The sequence below is a fragment of the Xenopus tropicalis genome, chromosome 1 (genome assembly GCF_000004195.4).
Source record: "Xenopus tropicalis strain Nigerian chromosome 1, UCB_Xtro_10.0, whole genome shotgun sequence".
NCBI lineage: Eukaryota > Metazoa > Chordata > Amphibia > Anura > Pipidae > Xenopus > Xenopus tropicalis.
The window spans coordinates 152,996,740-153,002,928 of record NC_030677.2 but is presented as its reverse complement, the minus strand read 5'-3'; positions in this window follow the sequence as shown (position 1 = coordinate 153,002,928).

Genomic DNA, 6,189 nt, shown 5'->3' with positions numbered 1-6,189 from the left:
AGCAAATCCTGTTTCCATGGTGCTAATAGTGCGAAATAGTAAAAATGCAGCGTATTTCCACAAGGTCAGGCAGCTGCCTTTGTGTATATATAGGAATAGCTTGCTGTGCAAATACTAGCGTATTTCGGCCAACGCTTGAAAAATCCGTGCTACGGCGTTTTCTAGCATATTTCCGCATTGTGTGGTTTGCTTCGAGTCTTTTCAAGTTATTTCTATGGATGATGATATTGGGCGTTTTTCAGCCGCTGAGAGAATTAGATAATACGCAGCGTAAAAACGCCACGTGTGGCATCAGCCTTAGAATCAAACTATATCAAGTTATTCTTGTTGAATTATTTGTTGAATTTTCATTAGAGCATAAAAGGATTACATTTTCATTGATAACATCAAAATCTGTTACTTACATTTTTAAAAATCTGATATTTTTAATGATGCAACATGGGTAGATATAATTATTTATTATTCATGCATGAGCAGCTGCACAGGCCCTGTAGGCTGAAAAGCCCTGGGGAAGCCATCTATCTGGTTTGTTAAAGGGAAAGGGGCCCACACGCTAATTTAGCACAGATGCCCTATAATGCACATATTTCACACTGAAAATATTTTAGCAGAGTTTATAAGCAGGACAGCTTGGATCACGTGCTAGAAATGGGGGAAACAGATGTAAAACAACAATGTATATTACATTAAATGGAAATAAAGTATAATACTGATGATGTCTCAGGACTCAGACTTTCCAGCAGTGATTCAGTGATGAGGGGGAGACGCCCAAACTAATGACAGAAACCAAGTGATTTGAGACCTTTAGGAATGTTTTGCTCAATGTTGTTTTCAGTTGGAGAGGCAGCTAATTCGTAGTAATTCTGCTTAGTATGGGGCACAGGTACATAAATGTTATTTGCATCGTCTCAGATAGCTCAGGTCAGATTATAAACATATATAAACATATATTCAGGTTTAACTATAAATTCTGCAACCACAGAACTTACTTAGACAAAAATGAATTTTAAGTTACAGTAAGTACAAATCTCATCTGTATCTGTTGGGTAAATCTGCTGAACATTTTAAAAAATAGGTAATCCAGATATGGAAAGACAGAGAGAGAAGGAAAAGACTTCTGCTAATGAGGAACAGAGATGCTGTCATTTACAAGCACAGTGCAGCGTGCAAACACATTTTTGAGATGCAAATTCCCATATTTTTTTACCCACGGTGCAGCATTTCTAACCCACTATTCGGTAGCACTTCAGTCCAAGGGCTGAGTTGCTTCCACTGAAGCTCCACCAGATGCATATACAAGATTTGAAGTTTTTTATGTTACATGCAACATTTTCAGAACACTGCCCTAGAACAGTATTTGTGCCTGTGTTATGTTCTCAGTATTAGCATAGCTCACAACATTTGAAAAATGAAAAGAGGGACAAAAAGATTTTGCGTGCGCAGCATGACAATTTTTCTGGCCACGCCCACTTTTGTGGCCATGCCCCAATTGCCACCCCCCCCCCCTTTTTTTTTTTTAAAATACTCCTTTTATATAGTTGAAATGGTGGGATCAGACGCAAAATGTGCTATACCCTCATACTGTACTACCTAAGGAAAACAATATAGCAACTCCTACATATAAAATACAAATATAGAGAGAAGGCAGTTAGTTATAAGTGAATTATAACTATGTACCAGTTTTGCTCCCCCATATGCAGTGCCCCCAACGGCCCAATAGATAATAACCCCCATACACAGTGCCCCCATAGACAGTACCCCCCATACACAGTGCCTCTATAGACAGAACCCCCCATATACAGTGCCCCCATAGACAGTACCCCCGTACACAGTGCCCTCCATAGAAAGTGCCCCCAATTGCCCCCATAGACAGTACCCCCCATTGAAAATGCCCCCATAGACAGTACCCCCCATAGAAAGTGCCCACATAGACAGTACTCCCCATAGAAAGTGCCCCCAATTGACCTCATAGACAGTGCCCCAACTGACCCATTGACAGTAGCCCCCATAGAAAGTACCCCATACACAATGCCCCCATAGAAGGTGCCCCTGATTGCCCCCATACACAGTGCCCACAATTGCCCCCATAGACAGTACCCTCCATACACAGTGCCCCCAATTGCCCCATACACAGTGCCCCCCTCGTTGTTGTCATTGTCTTCTTTTTGGCTCCTTCTTCTTCTGCGGCTCCTGCTCCTTATGCGGCGGCAACAGACCCTTGCGCCCCAAGCGTACGTGTGACACCAATACGCATTGGGTGCAGCCTTATAAGAGGGCCTGTCGCTGCCACACAAGGAGCCGCATAAGGAGCAGGAGTGCCCGGCTCCAGACAGCACATCCCGCTGTCCTGGATAGTTCAATGAATGTCACGCATTTCCGTAATCTACAGGATGACACATTTCAGTTTTACATATACGCAACAGTGTGATTCTTAATGTGAATATCTATCGCGCCTACTGGTGCAACCTGTTGTGGGAACTGGAATCACAACAATGTTGAAGGTGGCAGTAGCTCCAGGGTTCCTAAGTGTCAGTAGGACCCCTTTCATGATTCATCAGAGGACACTGGATTGATGCACAACTATACGGAAGTGCAAGCAGCATGTTTAGGTGCAAATGCCTTTACTAATGTGAGTATAAGCAACATTTGTGCCCATTTTAGCATGACCAAGCATGTCACTCATTTTAAAATGCTTAAAATTTAGTTTGGAGGAGGACATGTGGCAGATTCTCAGCTTGCAGATAAATGCAGTCCAAGAATCTGTCACAAAGCTACAAAACGCTTATTGATGTGCCTGCACATGGAGACATTCTGTGGGGTGCTTTTTGGAGCATAGGGGCAGATTTGTGGCCTGTGGAATTCACCACAAAACTTCTAAATGATTCTCCAGTGAGGAGCTGAATGGGGCTTGCAGCACTTTTATTTCTTATTTGTGCCAATGCTAGTTATCATATGGCTCATTTACAAGTAATTTGTGCATTGCTAGGCATACCAATGGACTAATTAAAACAATGGCCAGTTGGAATTCACTTTACAATGTGCTTCTGCCCATTTGCCCTGAACCTGCCACCTGCATTGACCAGGTGACAAATAAAGGGGTCTCTTCCAATGCTGCAACAGTAGCCACTGCTGGTGTGTCAGTGGAATTGCACTCAAAGGCTATGTATGCATGTACTGTACCATGTCCAAACTGTGTATTTCCCCTTATGTCTCAGGCAAAAGTTATTCTCAGTATACTAACTGCAACACATCTTTGTACCTGTGTGTCTGGTGCAAAACTTTGGACCTGATTGCTTTGTCAGCAAATACACTGGAACTCTGGGTGCAGAGCTTAGAAGCTGCAGGGACAGGCCAGACTGGTCCTTATCGGGAAAGGTAAATACAAGGTAGTAGTGAGCTCTGTCCCCGCAGGGGACATGTGTAGATAAAGTGCAAGTTAGGGGACATGTAGAGGGGTGGTAGGGGGTTCAGCTACACCTACATGCCTCCCCCATTTGTCCCTCATGAGTGCCGAGATCTGCGGTAATTCATTTAGAGTATAGGGCAGTGTAATATATGGTGTATGTTTTTATTTCATGCATTACAAATAGTCCCATCAAGTCCCAACAAGGTTTACGGAGTTGAAAAATTTCTCATTTCATATAATCTCATTGCATATCAGATTAATATGTTGGTGACTACACTGTAATTCATTAATTAGTCATATTCCTTGCGCTTTCTATGGGATTCATTGCCTTTGAGGGTTGTAAATGTAAACATGTCAGAACACTGGCTCACAGTGACACAGCAGACTGACAACATTAGGAAATTACATCACATGTGGCTTTTGCCCTAGTCAGCAATGTAGGTGATAAATACTGAATGAACTGGTATTTGGCAATTGTTTCTGTGATGTATTAATTGATAAGAAGCAAACAATATTGGAAATGAACATGATTTACAGGGCACATGTATTTATAAGGAACAGTGTTGTCATGTTCATGAGTATTGTACATTTTTCCACAGTGGAAAATGAAACATGTGAAAATTGCAAGAGAAAAGCACATTTTAGATGTGTATACTATATCTGTTTTTTTCTAGGCACCTGAAACACAGAGCCAGTAACATTATTACAGCCTCATGGGGTCTTCAGTCCAAAACTTCACCAGGGCGATCTCCACATATTTTATCAGGAACAGACTGAGAAACAGGATATTTTGAAAGATGCCAGAGGTGCAATACACTGAAACTTTCTGTTGGGCCTCTGGAGGCTCAGTGAATATATTTTAAATCTCAGTCTTGACACAAATCATATGTATATATATATATATTGGTGTATTGGTGAAAATTTGCCCATTTGTGGCTTTATTCTTTATGATTTGCACTGTATTGATGACTAAAAGCCAGAAGTCAGCAACTACTTTTTGATTAAAAAGCAATCAACCACTTCAGGAAAATGCATATGTGACAGGGGGCAGCAGAAAGCATATGCCATTGTCCAGGATTGGAGATATTGTACAAGTAGCATTTAGATCAAAGCTACTAAACAACAGAACTCAGAATCCGTAGTGATTACTTCTGGTCACTTCCAAGTGATGGGAATGGAAAAGAACCCACACCAATCCCCAGAATTCTCATCAAAATGCCTCATGAACCATGGTCCATATGTAGTCACTCTGTGGTGTTATCAATTGCACGTCTTCCCACTTCTGCTACTAAATACAAATTCAAGACAATGTTAGAATTCTTATTGATATCATTCACCTGACTGACACAGTATTCTTTAATGAAGATAGATTTAGCCTCTCATTGTAAAGGAGTATAGCCTCCGTTCTTGTTTCCTTTGTTATTGCATTTTTGTTTTTATCATTTTTTCACATTATTAGTATCTCACTTTTTACTGATCAGATCTCCCAGTATTCTGAAGGATACTGATATAGTCTGTTATTTTTCATATTGATTTCCTAATTACAGCCATTTTATGTGCCAGACACTTCCCAATAAGCCCATATGGGACAGGGGAGCAGGAGCCCCAGCAGCCCAAAAAACTGTCACTCTGTGAGGCTACAATTATATCATTACTATTATTATTCACCTTTCTATTTGGGTTCTCTCCTGTCCATCTTCCAGTCTCTCAATCAAATCACTGCTGGATTAGGGTAAATTGGACCCTAGCAACCAGACCAGAGGGGTGCTGAAGAACAAGCTAAACCATTCCAAAACCATACAAAATTCAGACCAATTGAAAATTTAAAGGTAAAGTTTTCCTTTAAATGAAAATTAAAACCTTAATCCCAAAAATAATTTAGACTAATCCTCCACAAATTAAAAGAAATTGTACCAATAAAACAACACTTCACTGAGTCACACCATTGGTTGAATAAGCACATGTCTCTACATGTGAGCAGTAACGTCACGTCAAGGCTTCAACCCTGTTACTGGCATTCACACACCATTCACGCCGGGTGTAACGCCTCAGGGGAGAGCCAATGTGAATAATTTGCCATTGACTACCCTCAGTGAGATGTTATTTCACTTGTAACACAAAACATGACAAACAAGGACAACACAAAATTGCACGTGTTCCACCCTTTGCTCATTTAACTTTAGCTCATTTAACTTTAACTCATTTAACTAAACTTCCAGGAGAAGGTAAAAAAAAAAACCATCTGAAGCGGCTGCCAATTTGCCCCAGACAGGGAAAACCCTTGTCCTGGAAAAACTACAAAACAATTATACTATATACATAACTAACAGGGCATGGGTTCTATAGACATGATGTGCAGGAAGGCAAAGCAGGCTGTGATCTTAGCAACTGCTCACCTTCTTGTTACACCCTTAGCCTTTCGTATCTCACATTCTCTCACACAGTCACGCACCATTCGCTCCACGTGTATTTATACCTACCTGGAACTTACCTTGCTTGATGTACCAGATAAGAGACTGCCTCTCATAATTCCAGGCCTGATGTTACCCAGCAGTCTCATACTCTGGGAGATGGAATGGTGGAGCTGATGGTTGGAATAACAAGAGAAGACCTGGCCTTTGTGCAGCAGGTGATGATGCAGAAGCCCACAGATATGCCAACTGCCCACTGATGTTAATTCTCTGTGCTAGATTAAATAGCATGGTGATTTTTGGCTGGCTTATATGCATGCCTATATACTTACTCCAGCCAGGTAAAATTTAAAAATGAAAAGCCGGGGCGCA